Source organism: Elephas maximus, chromosome 21 (genome assembly GCF_024166365.1).
Source record: "Elephas maximus indicus isolate mEleMax1 chromosome 21, mEleMax1 primary haplotype, whole genome shotgun sequence".
NCBI classification, from domain to species: domain Eukaryota; kingdom Metazoa; phylum Chordata; class Mammalia; order Proboscidea; family Elephantidae; genus Elephas; species Elephas maximus.
This window is the reverse complement of record NC_064839.1, coordinates 80,777,265-80,795,370: the sequence shown is the minus strand read 5'-3', so window position 1 is coordinate 80,795,370 and position 18,106 is coordinate 80,777,265. Positions and strand designations below refer to the sequence as shown.

Sequence of the window (18,106 nt, the reverse complement as noted above, 5' to 3'; positions counted from 1 at the left end):
TGTGCAGAGTGAGAACTTCAAACATGCTTTGAAGTAATCACAAGCCTGTTTAACACAGAAAAACCTCACCCGCGACAGCAAGGTAAACAGACTAGCTCTCCATCTCGGCATATTGTTCTTTGAAGTGTGACCAAAATTCTCCCACACATCTAATTTGCTGTTTCAAAGGGAACATGTTTGCTGATTGTAACTTCCTTAGTATTCCTCCATATTGCCTACAAAGTAGATTTAATCCCCTGTCGTTATCAATTTTGAAAGTCTTATTAAGGCATGTCCTCTGTGGCAGTGGGATACATATACATAACTTACAGAGAGCTTCGTAAAACAGTGTGCACACATACGTGTGTATATTTGCATATGTAAAATATTCTTTTATATCTTGATATACAACTTTGACAAATTCATAAAATCAAAGCCTATTAAAGACCTTATTTCTCAGTGAAATAATGCAAATTGGCACTTAAATGGTGGTGGTGGCGGCGATAATCTGTCTGTACTGATGTAGGAATGGATGGGGTCTTGAATGATGATTTATGATGTTTACTGAAATAAGGTATAATATTTCCTGACATTTAATGATTATTTAGGAACTCTGGTGGCGTAACACTTAAGTGCTCGGCTGTTAACTGAAAGGTTGGCAGTTTGAACCTACCCAGTGTCTCTTTGGGAGAAAGACCTGGAGATCTGCTTCCATAAAGATTACAGCCAAGAAAACCCTATGGGGCAGTTCCACTTTGTTACATGGGGTCACTGTGTGTTGGAACAGACTTGACAGCACCCAGCAACAATAAAAATGATTACTTGCTTTTTTTATTATACACTTACTCTTTTTAGCATAAAAATGTAAGAGGAACTTATAATTTAAATGTTAGCATATATAATCATAAATATGCATTTACAGCTACATTTTATGAAAAAATTAAATTTTGTGATTTTGCTATTTGTGGCAGCACCACAGAAAATTTCAAATTTTCTGAAGAAACAAAATGCAAAAATTTGGTTGAAAAACTAAGAATCCCATTGGGACAACAATATACTTAAGGTTGGATTTCAGACTGAGACCAAGGCTGCTTCTGATAATAGAAGGTTCTAAGCAAGAAGGAGACTTGAACCATTTCCTAGTTGGAATAAGTGCAAAGACAGGACTAGCAGAGAAAGGGTGTGACTCACAGAAAGAGCAGTTCCCAGGGGAGAAGACACTCAGAACACAGGGGGAAGAGGGTCATAATGGTGTAGGGGTGGTAGCAAGGGAAAAAAGGAGCAGAAAAGTGTTTGAATGGTACGTTGTAATAAAAGGCTACAGGGTTTTTAGAGTGTAAAAGTTAGCTTTGAGATGTGGCTGGTAATTAGGAGAAGATTCTAGATAATAAAGGTAAAGGAGATTCAGCAGGGACAGTGTCATGGTAGAGACAGAGAAGGAAGAGAGGAGGAAGGGGAGGGATCCATGTCTGTTGGTGCCTAGTGATGAGCTGATCCCATTACCCAGCGGGGACAGCACTGGTCAGATCATGGATTTGACTGCCTCCATCTGACAGTTTTGTAGTGCCGCCTAGCCAGGGGCAGGAATGGGCACACAGGCTGTTCGAGAGAGAGGTGGAGAAATGGAGAGAAAGCAAGTGAGCCATGAAGTAAACTCAGTGTTTAGACTCATAAAAGGCAGAGCCAAAGAGATACAGCAGGCATCCTTCCCCTTTGCACCAACCCACACGCCCCTAGTAGGTTAAGGCATAAATGAAGAAGTTCGGCATAGTTCGTTGTTGTCATTGCTTTTTTGAAGAAATTAGTGCTTTTGAAGAAACAGACATAGGTTTATTATACAGCAAAGCAGAATTACAGAGTTACTGATAAAACCAGCCTGAAGTTCAGTCTGGCTTTTCTGATCTTATTGCCCATTTCTCTTCCATGCCCCCAGCACCAGCCTTCCTTCTCCATAATTTTTCCTTCTCCTAAAATGTTTTTTAGATAACGTGTTTTTGATTTGATTGATAGGGTGGTTCTGGGGTAAGAATTTGCTCGAATTCCTTTCCTATAGCTTGTGTATTACAGTCCCTCTGCTCTTGCACACATCATTGAAAAGCCTGCCTATAGAAAGTTACACTTTGGGTTCACTCAGAACCTCATGACTGAGAAAGCTGGGCAACATACTGCCTGCACCCTGACTTGGAAACATGTGACTCGGGGCCTGAATCATTACCCTAGTTCAAAGATCAGGGATTTTGCCTGTTTGACACAGGTTCAAGATGTCATTTGTGTGGGACCTACTTTTGAACCAGGATGGAGGCAGAGCTGTGGAGACACCAGGGAACCCCATTCTGGCATGATCCTTATTTCCCATCACAGTTCTCGTAGTAGAATGTGAGGAATACGTTGTTAGGCTTCCAAAAATTAACATTCTTTTGGATGTTCCTGTATGAAAGATAGCCCAGTACTGCTTTATTTGCCCCTCCCCTGTTTTATAGGTGAGAATATGAAAACGTGGTGTTGTTAGGTGACTTGATCAGGCTCTCATGGTATCTCATGGCTGAGCCCTAACTGGGACTTCTATGCACCTGACCCCAGGTCTACTCGGCCTTCCGCAAATCCCAGTGCCTAATTTACAGTTGAGAACCATGGCTTTTTGTATGCCACCACCTGCCAGCCCCTTGCTGATTCATTCTTGCTGCTGCCACCGGCCTGGCCCTCTTCCACCCTTCTGCTGTTTTATATTTTCTAGCTCCATTCAAGCTGAACCTTTCTCCAACCTCTGACCTTGCTCATTCATTGGCTTCCCACATGTTCCTTTCGTGTTGGGCAGCCGTTCTGTATCACAGGGTGCTGAGCACACAGAGATACCCCCACAGGATGCCGGGCTTCCAGACTAGAACCTATTAGCCTTTGGTTCTTTGGGAAATAAAAATACAAGTAACCCTTGCAGTTAGAAAGACACAGGGTTAAGCTGGGGTCTCAGTGGCCCAGTTTAACGATTTAGTCCTGGAAGCTCTGAATTTGTGCCTTGAGAGGAGTAGCTGTACGTAAGCTAAGGCCCTGATAGGGCCCCAGTGCTTGCACGAGGAAGCTGGGAATGGCGTCACGGTGAAGGGCCCTCAGCAGAGTGTCTACCTACCCAGCCATCTAGCACAAGTGACAGCAAGAGGGCACTGTGAGTTCAAAGAGAGAAGTCAGACATGTGAAAACTACACAAAACGTGAGTGCCAGGTGAGTGGTGCAGACAAGCGGAGCTGCTGGAGTGCAGAAAGAGACGTTTTCAAGTGGAGGTGGCCAGGCAGAAGGTTGGCTTGAAAGAGACTTGGGATCTAGGCAGGTGGGTAAGGCGTGGGAGGGCGCTCCAGCCAGGAAAACAGCAAGAACGAGGGTGTGGAGGGTGGAGACAGAAGGGCTGTTCAGTGAGTGGAAGGGCCTGGCTGAGGCAGAAGGTCCACCTGGGGGCATTACACGCAGACAGAGGCCTCGGACACGTTTCAACATCGGGCAGCTGCAGGGGCTTTGAAGAAAAGCAGAGTTTTAATAAGGCTAATTTGATGGCAGTATCGAATGGCAGGGTGACAGGTCAGGCCAGGTGGGTCCCCGACTTGCCGATTTCACAAGCCAGGGGAAAAAAAGAAATGACGACGAACATAGAATTTTTAGAGTAAAAAACTGCCATCTGGTATATTCATATCACTGGGTAATATTCAGCAATAGAAAGGAATGAACTACTGATACACACACCGACCTGGAGCAATCTCCAGAGAATTTGTTGGGTGAAAAAAGCCAATCCTAATAGGTACACACTGTAGTGTTTCATTTATGTACTGTTTCTGAAATGACAAAATTATGGAAAAGGAGAACACACCAGGGTTTGCCAGAGATTAAGGACAGGGTGTGGACAGGAGAGACGTGGTTGTGGCTATAAATAGTAGCAAGAGGGATCCCTGTAGCGACTGAACCGTTCTGCATCTTGACTGCATTGCTGTGAGCACTCTGGTGTGATGCTGTGTTATTGTTTTGCAGGATATCACCCCCAGGGGAAACCGGGTAAAGGGTACGTGGAATCGCTTGTATTACTTCTTACAACTGGATGTGAATCTACGATATCTTAAAATGAAAAAAAAAAAAAAAAAAAATTAATAAAAAGAAAATAATTACCATCTCTTACCCACCTCATTTCATAAAGAAAAGCCATTTCAACATGCCAAAGGTATAAAGGACCTAATTTCAGGGCGAGAGGCAGTTCTTAAAAATGAATAAAGCTTTATGAAAAATTCCACATATCATTATTTGTTTCCTTTCAGTATGGATCAGTGACAATTGTTTCACAAATTAGCAAACACCTATATTAGTGGAAAAGAAAACAAGACAGATGAGAGACGTTAAAATTACCGGGAGTGGGGGCTCTGGATAAGGGAGCGAGAGAAAAGAAATAGTCAAAGACAACGTCCAGGGGCTTTCAGCAATGGTAGGCTAACCCTTCTTTAACTCCACAGAAGCGCAAAGCCAGTGCACCAGCCAGTCAGTGTCCAACTGTCCTCTGACATGCTCTGACCCTAGGCACTAAAGAGGCCTTTCCATCGAACATGGGCCTCTGGACAAATTCTCTGCTTCTGTGCAACGTTGTGCGGTAACTCACTGTTGCTCTGAACTAACCCTGCCCAGCTTGTATATCTGAGATGTAGTTTTCTTCTATGAGCTTTTTGAATTTACAGTGCAACAGGCTTTAGGGAATTAGAATAGAACGTCAGCTTCACGCTCTCCATTTCACCCATCTGGTCTTTGCCTCACAGCCTCAAATTCACAGCACAGCACTTTCTCGGCTGCTCCCGACCGACCCCTCTGCACAAAGGGCTCTCACTGGAAAAGACAAACTCCCTTAGGCTCTCAGTGACCTTCTGCTCTTTCACTGATGGGATGCCCTTATTTGATGTTTATCTATTTGTTTGTCTTTTGTTTTGATTGTATTTTTGCCTAGACTTGCTGTTTTAGCCTTTGTGGTATATTTTTAAATCTCTTTTTAAGTTTCCTAAGCAGTGGGATTATGGACAAATGCCCCCGAGAGTCACAGCCTCAGTCATTCCTGGTTGAAAATACTGTGTTCATCCTGACGTGAAATTCACCCTCCTCCCTCCACGGAGATGAAGGTCCTGACTCTTCATTTTTCCTTCCTGATGTCTCTCAGATATTTATCTTTCCATTCCCACAGCTGCCTTAGACTTTAAAACCTGGTCTTTCTGCCTCTCCCCATTCTGCGAGCAAATTCATCTTCTGAAACACACTGTTATAACACCAATCTGCTTAAAAATCTTCAGTGGATCCTCAACTGAGAGAAAAATTGACTTAGACGGTTCCAGCCCCTGTCAATGGGCTATTGGCCTCGCAAATCTATTCAAGTGGAAGCCATTTGCAGCTCTCAGAAAACTTCTTTAAAACTCGACAACAGGATTATTTATTGTCATCAAAGCTTCCTCATAAAATGGCTGCTTTAATCAAATGTTATGTTTTAAAAATTAACTCCTGCTTTTGTGAAAAATGTGTGTAAATCAGAGCAGGCCTTAGAGAAGTGAGGAAGCTACGGGTAGAGAAGCGATTCTAACTCTGCGGAGCTGGGGGTGTATTCCTGGCCCCGTGAGCAGACTGGTGGTCTGTAAGTCAGCCCGACGCTGAAATCGGCTGTCTCCGAGGGAGACAGTTTTACGTATTTACTCCTAAATGTCTGCAGTGCCCCATACCCCAAACCTCTGTTCTCTGCACCTAGACGAGGGTGAATGAGAGCCAGCTAACTGTGTGTTTTATCACTCTGACTGGTTTAGGTAATCAAAACTAAACCTGTCCTGAGGAGGCAAGGCAGCAGCAGACTTTGGTTTGGGTACATTCTAGAGACCCCTGGGCCGGATAAAAGCTCAAGTTCACAATTTGTCCTTCTCCATCTTCCCCAGGGCCATCCCAGAATAAGCCCACTCTGAGAGGTGCTTAATGGGGGTGAACCCTTTTGCTGCAGCCTTGAGTCACCGTAAGGACTTCCAGGAGAGGCTTCTTGAATCCGTCTTCCTCCCCATCACCCCTCAGACAAAGGGAACAATCCCTCTTTCGGTGTCCTTAGGTTCAAACCTCCTTCCATTGTTGTTGTTAGCTGCTGTTGGGTGGATTCTGACTCATGACGACCCCACGTGTGCAGAGCAGAACTGCTCCACAGGGTTTTTAAGATCATGAACTTTTGGAAGACCACCAGGCCTGTCTTTTGAGGTGCCTCTGGGTGGGTTCAAACCACCAGCTTTTGGCTAGTAGTTGAGCACTTCACTGTTTGCTCCACCCAGGAGCAGTGGTCACATAAAAAGATAAAGACAAAGTTCAATCAACAAGTGAATGTTTGGGAACGGGGGTTCACTGGAATTCTGCCTGCGAATGCTATACTGCTGATTAATCAAGTATAAACTGGACTCCTTCACCTCCAGGGCAAGGCCAGGTAATAAACACCTTGGTTGCGCTGCCATTGGAGGCAGAGCCAGGTCTTGGCCCCGGGTTGTGGACTTTGCAGTCCAAGGTCGTTTCCGTTACACTTCTGGGCACACCAGGCAGGGAAATGTTGCACTGGAAGATCCAGGACTGAGAAGAATAGAGACAAAGAAAACCTTTTCTACATCTAATACCTAGCATCAGGAGTCCCTAGGTGCTGCAAAATGTTACGCACTCGGCCAGGAACCAAAACGTTGGCAGTTCAAGTCTACCCAGAGGTGCCTTGGAAAAAAAGGCTTGGAGATTTTTGAGAGATCATCCATGGAAAACCATATGGAGTGTAGTTCTACTTTGACACACGGGGGCTCCACAAGTTGCAACTAACTTTACAGCAACTGGTTTGGTGGTTTAATGCCTAGCATGAGAAGACAAGGAGGAAATGGCAGATTTAACAGGTCTGACATCTAGAGAAGACATTTCTTTGCTGGTTGCTAAGATCCCTGCCAGCATTTGGATCCTAGTCTTCTGTGATTATCCTTGATCATCCTTCAGGTAATTCGCTGGCTGTCCGCAGCCAACCCTACTGCTGGGATGAGGCCTGAAGAGCCAGCCACACACATGCAGGTGTGTCCATCCCACTGGGAGCGCACTGTAACCGGGGCATTTCTGCCCTGTGCCTCCCCTACCCGCTCTGGTCACACCCTACTTTAGGGCAGGCACTGGCTTTGTGCAGGAGTTTGTTTCCCTGCCACAAAAAATTATATGTGATGCCAAGGACATTTATTCCCAGCCTCATGACAGCCCATACCTACCTATGCGGAGTGAAAAGGTAGGCACGGCAGTCTATTTTGAGGCACTTCATTCATGCTGTCACATGTAGAAAAACACATCAGATGTAGCAATTGTCGCACGGAGTTTGTTAGAGGCATTAAGAATTCATTTGCATACACAGTAGTTAGAATACTTCACCCAAAAAGGTCTAGAAGACAACTGTCAACGTGCATTTTCCTTTTGGAGATGTTACGTATGTTTCTAACCTCATCTACCATCTTCCCACCTTAGAACATCAGGTATGTAAAAACTTAGGGCAGAAAAAAAAATCTACAAGTAAAATAAGGGTAACCAAAAAAAAAAAAAAAAAAAAACTATGGTTACTAACATCAATAATTTTCACCCCATGAATGTCATTAATAATGATAAATTTAAGGTACAGAACAATCACAAGAGTAACTGCACTCCTTAAATTTAAAAGGAATTTTGGGATCGGCGCGGACTTAGAAGATACTTGTTAGCAGGGAGGTTGCCGTAGATATTAGTGGAGCTAGTCTGACTTAATCACCATATCTCCTATTTTAGATGTGCTGAATTTGAGATACTTCAGTAGTATCTAATTTCAAGACAGCAATTTATTTGTTCTAATTTCATCTTTTGGCAGAGATCCATGTATTTGGAAACAGGAAAGTTCCCAGGCATGAAAAGGCAGTTGGGAGTTGAAGGAACTGAATTTTATTTTAATAAGAAACTAATTTTTCTTTTTGCTTTCTCTTCTTCCTACATTTAGAAAGCAGTGGGTAACACAGAGTTTCTCCCATTAATTAGATTTTAAAATGCCCTTTTATTTTCAGACAGGTCTATACCTAACCGCAGAGGACTACAGCAAGATCAGTCAGCTAGCTGTAGGATGGACTGGGAGAAGGGGAGAGACATAAACCAGAACTGACCCACAAAGGCCTGAATTAGGGCAGCAGCAACAGGGATGGAAAAGACAGGGCAAATCTAAGAGGAATGACTTATAGAGGTTTCGAGTCTAGAAGATGCTAGGTGGTGGTATTGTTGGCTTAAATGGGGACACGTGAAAGGAGCTTGTTGTTAGCTGCTGTTGATTCCGAATCATGGCGACCCCATCTGTGCAGAGCAGAATTGCTCCATTGGTTTCGTTTTTTAATAATATTTTATTGTAATTCTGGTGAACATTTACACAGCAAATTCAGTTCCCATTTGACAATTTCTACACAAATTGTTCAGTGACATTAGTTACATTTTTCAAAATGTGTCAACATTCTCTTTAATTGTGTTCTATTTTCATTACTGTAGTTTCCCTGCGCCCTTACCTTTTCATTTTTGCTTTAGAGTAATTATTGACCGCTCCAAAGGATTTTCGAGACTGTGACCTTTTGGGAGCAGGTCACCAAGCCTGTCTTCTGAGGCACCTTCGGGTGGGTTCAAACCGCCAGCCCTTTGGCTAGTAGTTGAGCACTTAAATGTTGACCTAATCACCATGTCTTCTTTTTCATGCTTGCTGAATATAAGGTGATGGTGGAATGTCCAAGCAGAGTGTTGCCATTATCTTTTTATACCCCCAGAGGAAGATAGTCTAATACTTACAGCACGCTCTGACACTTAGCAGTTTTCCAATAATTATTCTCTACTTTCATGTTAGTTTTTTGAACTGTTTAAGACAGTGCAGGTATCAGGATTTGACTTTCTCAGAACATTCTTTAAAATTTCCATCTACTTAAGTGCGCTTACTGGCATGATGCTGCTAGACCCCGATTTCTGCATTGTACCTCTCCACCTTCCTCCAATATTATCTAATTTTGTCCTCATTTTAAAGAAAATGCAGTACAAAAAGGATAACTGACTTTCCTGAGTTCATATAGCTATTTAAATTTTCTTTTTTTTTTAATGAAAACCATGCACATATAAGCTTTGGCAAAGACTATTCATACAAGTATACAACAGAACATATCCAATGGAGTCCTTCCCTGGGCAAGGCACAACTTTCACTTTTCAACAGTGTTCATGAAAGAGTACCTTTGTATTAATCAGTTATCGTGATTTTAATATAATCCAGCAGTGCCATGTAACAAAGACCTGGCAATCTGCTGCCATAAAGATTACAGCCTAGAAAACCCTATGGAGCAGTTCTACTTTGTTACATGGGGTCGCTATGACTCGAAATTGACTTGATGACACCCAACAACAACATGACCATTATGCAATTCCTGCCTCTGTCCTTCATAATCCACGTTCTGAAAGTTCAGTTATATTTTAGCCCCTGAGCCACCAGCAAATTTCAATTAGTTTTCCATGTTCTAGTCTCTTAGAAGGTATTAAAAAAACAAAAACAAAAAACCAAACCCACTGCTGTCAGGTTGATTCTGACTCATAGCGACCCTAGAGGACAGAGTAGAACCCCCATAGAGTTTCCAAGGAGCACCCGATGGATTCGAACTGTCGACCTTTTGGTTAGCAGCCGTAGCTCTTAACCACTACGCCACCAGCGTTCCCAGAATGTATTTAGAACTCTCTAATCCACAAATAAAAAATAATTTTTTTTTTTTTTAATTTAATCCACAAATAACTAGTCTAGAAGAGAATAACTGAGTTGGTGCACTTAATGAAAACTTCATAGAGGAGGTGAGGTCTTACTGTTATGGCTTTTAATTGTAATTTTCACCATGTTTTCTTAATTTTTTTGCTTTCTTATGACCTGTGTTACTTACCCTCTTTCCAGTTGAAAATTGGCCTTTTATGGAAAAAAGCATTTCATTTTGTTATTATTTGTGCTAAATAAAATGTTTCCTTTTATTCTCTGTCATTTTTCCTTCTTTTAAAATTCTTTCTAGATTTTTTCCAGATAAGTAAAAAGGATTTTATTCAAAATAAAATGTAAGTAGCTAAGACTTTCAGTTATTTTGACACTTTGTTAAAGTTGTGCACTGAACAGACGGTCTACTGCTAAGGGGCACCTGCTGTGATCTAAGTGAGGGAATACTTTCATTTGGTCCAATTTCAAAACATACAGACTCAATCCATGCACCCATATTTCATAAAATTAGAATTCTAGAGGAAGTATAATTTAGGATTTTTTTCCTTGCTGTCCAAAACACTTTTCGCTTTGGTTTGATTTCACTTAGTAACAACACAACAAAAACAAACAAAACCTCTCAGTCTTGTCATCTGTCATGCCAACGCTTTTCCACAATGCTAATTTGTGACACCTTCTTACCTATCATTGTGGTAAAGCAGGATGCAATTATTAACACTGTCATAACTAAAATGTAGGCCACTTTCACTTCACGAGTCATGCCCTGGTCCTCACTCCTGATGAAGGATGTGTGTGCAAACAGCAAACACAGAACAGAACCTGATTTAAACTTCTAATGGTGGATGGATTTGGAGTTGTAATAGCAACGATGTGACCTGCAACCCTAATAGCAAACTAATTTACATTTAGGTATTCTGGGAACGAACCTGAGTTACATGTATTCTAACAATTAGAATAGACAAATACATAATTTCTTTGAATTCAGTAGCAATGCTGTCATTAAGAAATCCTCAAAAATCAGGTTCCGGAAAGAAAACGCAAAATGCTTCCCTCACAAAAGCTTTTTAGGAAGCAGGGCAATCAGCCAGCTCCCAAATCATGGGATCACCTGGCACTCAGTTGACTGCTACCTACATACCACCAAAATGATGGAGAAAATGCAAAATAAAAAAGACAAAAAGAAAGCATTATTTTATGGGATTTCTGTCTCAAGAGCCAAGAAGACCTTGATGAGAACGAGGTGGGAACTGCGAGGGGCGGGGGTTGCTGACACCACTTCAAGGTTCTATGCGGCTACTGTACTTCATTAGGAGGAGGGCTTGCTGATGGTCCTTCTGACCTGTTCTCTGCACCTTAAAGGCAGCAAGGGCTGTCTATGCTCAAACACCCTAGACAACAGGGAGTTCAGGGGCAGAGGTGAGGGTGGGTCTCTCCTCCCTCACCTCTGGTCCAGCTCTTTCTCTGAACGTTGAACACAGTGACAGGTGGTTGCAGAAATGGCATCTTTTTCAAGTATCAAATTCACGAAAAGTGACCGAATGCGTCTTTCCTTACGTGGTCATTACCACAGACCGGAGAATCGCCAGAGCTAACGTCCAGCTCTGAGAGTCACAGGCATCCATGTCAGGACATTCCAGAATTAGTTCCCATAGGGTTCAAAAGATTTTGGGTTAGCCTTCATTAAGAGAAGGGTCACACTTAAGTCACTCTTTGTTTTAATTTCTCACTGCCTGAGGAGGCGGCCTGAGTGGGGCAAGTCTCACTTGTTTAGATGATGACAGGTCTGGTGCAGCTCTTGTCAGACTGTCGACGGAAAGGGAACATTTTGCTCCAGAAAGTCTGTCAACCAGACACCGTCATCCTCCCACAATCATTTCTCGGGGCCTTGAAGTACATAGAGGACAAGCTCATCCTTCTCTTTTATCCTTGTCCTTGTATTCTGGCATTTGGCTGTCTCAGAGCAGCACCTGGTTTAGTCTGACACTGACCCACACGCGAGAATGGCTGTGTTGTGAATGAGGACAAGGAGGGATTTAGGAGATACATGGCAAGTTGGAAAGATAAGAGTTGGAAGCCCGCTTGGAAAGAGGAATTTTTAATTATTATTACAAATTGCTAGTAGTACTACCAGCATAATACATAAAATATTAGGCTGGATTGAAATGTAATATGTATAGCTATTATAGAAAAGGAGTTTGGTGGATTAAGTGTTTTGGGGAATGAGCTTTAAAAGGCGGTCCTGTGAGAAGTTGGAGAGTGGCAGAACCGCAGACTTTACAGGAGGGAGAAATTTTTAATTACCAAGAACCCTGCCATTTCACAAGTGAAGGCCCAGAAGTTCAGAGGGGTGCTGGAACTTGCCCAAAGTCACACAGTTAGGAGCAAGTGGCAAAAGCAGGACTGGAACCTGGGTTTTAGGTCTCCAAGTCCAGGGCCCTTCCAATAGGCCTATGCTGCTCCTCACAAAAGAGCAGATGGAGGACAGAAAGGAAGCAACATGGAAGAGCTACGGAAACGTCAGTGATGCAGATGGCTGAGGTAAGTAAGACAGGACCGAGAGGAAAAACAGCAGTAGTGGATAGATCCAGAAACTAAAAGGAGAGAATGTTTAGACTAAAATGTTATCTACTCAAAAGCTTTAAGGAAAATGAATATAGTGCAAACTGACAAGAAAGGCAGGGCAATGGTTACACTCTGGGCAGTTAGGGAGAAAAAGGGAGTACAGGAGAGAACCAGTATAGGAAGTGACATAATGTACAATGGGAGGCACAGATTAGAGGGTTTCATGGAATTTGGGATATGGTATCCAGCTATTGAGGAGCCCTGGTGGCGCAGTAGTTACAATACTTGGTGGCTAACCAAAAGGTTGGTGGATTGAACCCACCAGCCGCTCCACGGGAGAAAGACGTGGCATTTGGCTTCTGTAAAGGTTTACAGCATTGGAAACCCTATGGGGAAGTTCTACTTTGTCCTCCAGGGTCACTGTGAGCTGGAATTGACTCAATGAGACCCCCTGCAGTGGACTCTGAGCTCCCTGAAAGAAGGGAGTGTATCTTTTAGCTCTGCATTCTCCAGCAGCCAACTCCAGTACCTGGCACATAATAAATTGTTGAGCGAATGAGTGCATTAGCGAATAAATGAATGCCAGGAGACAGATCATCAGATAAAGAGAAAACGCTTAATGACCAAAAGGCAGGGAGAGAATCCCTAGTTCACAGCTGCCCATGATGCTCGGGTAATTTAATAATTTGTCGTTAGTTTGCCTTTGCGATGTAGCAGTTAGAGACTTTCATTTTCTTTGAGGTGGCACAACTGCTTTTGAAAAAAGTGCTTCTCAGGAGACTGGTTGTCTGGGCCAGTCCCATATGGTTTGGACCAGGGTAACCATGCCTGTGGGGACACCTCTGTGTTAAGGAGAATGAGGCACACTTTAAAAATTAAGTAAAAAATAAAGAGCTCTTTATTAAATTAACAAGGCCTAAATGAACTATTCTTTAATTGAATACGCACACACAGATATACACACGAAAGTAAACTGCTGGTATAACCTGTCTTGCTAGCACTACATTATAAACACCCACTGCATAAACTCATTCTGACCTTCTTGTAGGTCTTAAGTGCTCTGTTTAAGATTGAGTTATCCTGAATCTTTCTTGTTTTACCTAGGAATTGTCCAATGCCTTTAGATTTTGCTCCTCTGGACTATAACATTCTTGCAATCTTTCTTCTGTTACTACAACTCTAACCGACCTAGTTAAAAACATCAACTGTAAGTACTTTCTTCTATTTTCAGGGAAGTCTTATGGTTGCTTTTATTAGAGAATTGTTCATTCTTCTTTCCTCTTCTAGAATTTGAAATAGAATGAGGTCTTCCTTCTAGCTGCTGTCTGACCTACATTCATTAAATACTAAAATTAACTGATTAACTTCTTCCTTTAAGAAAACTGGAAACCCTGGTGGTGTAGTGGTTAAATGCTACAGCTGCTAACCAAAAGGTCAGCAGTTCATATCCACCAGGTGCTCCTTGGAAACTGTATGGTGTAGTTCTACTCTGTCCTATAGGATCACCATGAGTCGAAATCAACTCTATGGCAATGGGTTTGGGTTTTAACAAAACTGCAAGTGTTTTTAGCCTTTGCCTTTTATATACTGTTTTTAACTAAAAGGCCCACAGATAAGAAAATCTCAATTTATATCAGATTTAAATTCTAAAAATAGATTTAAAGTGAACAAAATAGAGTTTTCAGCCAGAGATACCAAGTGGTATTTCTTTACCTCAACGTTTTTCAGGAGTTTTGAGGGTCTCACTATTTTTCAGGAGTTTCGAGGGTCTCACTTTGAGAATCTCAGATGCACCAAGCTTTGGGGTGAACTTGGGGGCTAGGAAATCTACTGTGAATTGTGTGTCTGTGAGATGTGCCATGGTGAGGGATGGAGGGGTGCTGTTACAGATTGAATTGTGTCCCCAAAATATGTTATAAATCCTAACCTCTATGCCTGTGGTTATAATCCCATTTGGGAATGAGTTGTATTAATGAGGCAGGATTACTGTGGGGGTGCATCTTCAATCACTTTCTGACAAGATACAAAAGGAACAGATTAAGCAAGGAGTGATGGGAGAAGATGGACACCATGACACAGGAATATCACCAAGGTGCGAAGGAATAATGCCTTCCCCTAGAGCCCACAGAGAAAGAAGGCCTAGATCTGGCATCCTGAATTTGGACTTCTAGTCTTCTGAATTGTGAGAAAATAAATTTCCATTTGTCATGGCCACCCACTTGTGGTATTTCTGTTATAGCAGCACTAGATGACTGAGACAGTGTCTCAGAGTGATTGGAAGTACATGGGATATGTCCTGGCTATCTTAGCTCCTTCCAGGCTTGCCTTCCTCACCCCCAGGAAGGAGTTCATTTGGAAGAGGAGTACCCATGCAAGTTCTGCATTTGGGGCCTCAAGACATCCTGAACTGGCCCAGGATCTTGGAATACATGCAAGGGCTTTCTCTGTGCCGAATACCTCCCTAGGAGCTGAGGTAGCAGGGCAGCCAGGAGTGAGGGCTGAACTTGCCTTTATTTTGATATCACAGGAAAAGAGCCAGAGATGTCAGGTGGCCTCTGGAAAACATCCAATTGTTAATCTTTTGTTCTGTGACTGTAAAAAACACCAAGTTCTATCGTACTGGTTGGCAGTGTGTAAGTTCCCTGCCCTATCACTTACAATGGCTGCTGTGTATCACTTAGTCCCACGTAAATCCTCTGATAATCACTGTTATAAAGGAAGTTGGTGATGGACACAGACAGGCCACTGTCAGCTCCTTCATCTGACTTAGACAGCTATGTAATTAGTTTGAAGAAGGAACCTGGCGCTTTTGGAAGCTGCATTACTTACTCTTGAACCATTATGGAGCAGTTTCACACACGCAGATCATTAATTTGCTAAATGGAGAACAATGGAAGAGTTAATGTGGAACTACTGATACACTGTAAGGACACAGCTCATATACTGAGAAAAATCCAACTAATCTGGTTTTACTTTTTCTGGGATTAAAAAAAAAATTCTAAATAGCATATGTTTGCCCCATTTCCTTTAAAAACTGGACAGAACTAATTATTTTTTAAAACTAGATTGAATCAAGCATTAAAAAAAACCATTGCCGTAACAGTGTTCAGGCTAACATTTGAAACGTACAGCAGGGCTTTATTCAATTGCCTGCACATTTTTTACTGATGTTTCTGGGAATAGACATTAGAGTTAAAAATTTAAAGCGAAATTATTAAGCCATTAAACAAAACAGCGAAATGGAAACCGACCTTAGTATTTTCCCAAGATTTTAAGTGATCTGCTGATAAAATCTCTCACAAATCATTTTGAATTCCCTGAACGGCTTTCTCCACAAAGAAAACGAGAAAAAGAAAAGAGAACATTGAAGGGCGAGGGGGACAAGCACCACGTTTAGAGAAGATTCACAAGAAGGGCTCAGGTCTTTAGTGCCGTTTTTGGCAGAAACAACGACGACCTGGGGCTTCAGCGTCCGAGTTTCTAGGAAGAGCAGCCCCTCAGCCGTGTCCGGGGAGGACGCCCCATCCTTCTCCCGACATCAGAAGCACACGGAGAACACGCTGGGGCGCAGACGCCAGGCCGCTTAAAGCATGGTTGGGGATCAGTAAGGACCGATGCGTCTTTTCTACTTCGGGATAATTATTGCAGACTTCCTGCATCATCTGGGCTTTCTGTGCACCACTTCGAATTTGAAATTTTCTTCTGAGTAGCACGGATACCATCCTTCCTCCTCTGAGGCTGTCCTGTGACACCCCCTAGAGTATGACGACCACGTCAGCGGGAGCCGTGGGTTTGCCGTGGGTGCAGAGTTAAGTTCATTTTAAAGAAATGGCTCAGAAGCTCATTCTGAAATTGCTAAGGTAGAATGAGGGACAATAAAGCACCCAAACGAGAAACCAGAGACCCATCTATACCTAATAAATGGGTAAAAGCTGGGATGCATTTATCTGCTCTGTGAATCTGAACATAGCTCGCTAAAGATCAGTCAGCTCCACAAACACAGAGCTCCAAATATTCAGAATCCCAGGACAGAAGGACGGCCACTAACCCAGTACACGTCTGTATCGACCAGAATTTACAGCTTCCTTTCATGCTGTCTCCTTCGGCCAGGCAGAAGAGTCTCCAGATAGGCCCCAAAGGTCGCTGCTGTATGTGCGTAAGCAGCCAGAGAACTGTGAAATGCCATTTACTATTTAAATAATTTATCCTATTGCCCAATTCAATACACTGAACTAGCTTTTGTGTGTATTCAATTATAAGAGCTGTGACTTCATTTTGGGGAGGGCCTTTTTAAATAATATATTTTTAGTAGGTGAGCTCTTTCAGGTCTCCCTGGAATAACTTTTGCTAAGGAATTCTAATTTATGGCAGTTGTCTGCAAGCACAGAGCATACAGAGCAGGCTGGAAGGGTCCCTAACACTCATCACAGTGTCATCACACACAAGGGGACCCCGTTACCTGGCTGGACACCCCTTCTACTGCCCAGCAAGTCAACTGGAGAGAAGGACAGAGACAATAAGTAATATTCCCCTCATGACACATATTAGTCTAAAAGAGCGATTTCAAAGCTGAGGTATAAGCCTACTGTGGTCTTCCTCTCAAACGTACAGTAGCGCATCTGTGAATATTGGTTACTTTCCTGATGAATCACAATTAAAAAAAAATAAAACCGAGCCGTTGACATTGAGTGGATTCTGATTCATGGTGACCCCACGTGTTACAAGGTAGAGCTGCCCCGTGGGTCTCCTGGGCTGTGAGCTTTGTGGGTGCAGATTGCCATGACTTCCTTCTGTAGTGCCACTAGGTGGGTGTGAACAGCCAGCTTTTAGGTTAGGAGATGAGCACAAAATGTTTGCGCCACCCAGGGACCTCAATGACCACAATAAGGACATAATAATTGTAAGTACTGGAGAGAAACGGGTGCTAAGAAAACAATGGTACCTCTAGTTTTTGAAACAAAGGCTCTCATGCTTTAGAAACTGTCTAAAGAGTCACCCCGCCTACTCTCATGGTGACTCATTAGAACTTCAATATGGGCATCACGTTTTCTTTTCCCAGAATCCTTTCTGAGACCATGTACAACAGCAATATGCTGAAAACTTCATTTGTACGGGCAATGTTTTCTGTCTTAACTACTTTTTTTGGGGAATGAGATTCTAAATAAATGAAAAGCACCAATATTTCAGGAGGAATTGATGTCAATATGAAGTCATGTTTTTTTTGGTTTAAGAATCTGAAAAATTTGAAGAAGTCCTTATTTTAAAAAGCAAAAGAGAGAGAACATGTAATATTGGGTAAATGTATTAAAAAATCAACACCAAGAATGGGAAATGTTAATATTTCCAATATTAACTACTGGCACAGAGAGGTCCAAATTTTCTCAGAAAACAAGTCAGCATTTATTTGGTACTTTTTCAACAAAGCCTTGGCAAGAAAGCCAGCTGGCAGGGTTTATCAGCTCTTCTCTGGCCTGTCTACCTCTTTGGTTTATTCCTCTACTCCTTCGTTCACCAAAGAGCTACTGGAGAGTTCTATACACACTGTGACATTCCAGGAATTGTGACTATCATAAAAGTAACAAAATACTTTCCATTTTTTAAAATACTTTCATGTACACTGTTTGCAGCCCTACACATAGCAATACGGTGGCAGGCTAATGGAAAACCAGAGTGTGTACTAAGGAAAAAAGTTATAGAATTAAAACATGCAAGATAGTAATTTCAGGGAAATCTCCCTTAACGTTTCTTTGGTAGGAACTATGGCAACTGTAAGCAGTAGGAAAATTT

At 42.4% G+C, this 18,106-nt stretch overlaps 1 protein-coding gene across 3 annotated transcripts in view; it reads right to left on the bottom strand.

The window, feature by feature from the left end:
• Positions 1-18,106, bottom strand: part of TENM3 (teneurin transmembrane protein 3) — a 793,331-nt gene that overhangs the window by 27,624 nt on the left and 747,601 nt on the right. The gene's annotated exons all lie outside the window — the stretch shown is intronic.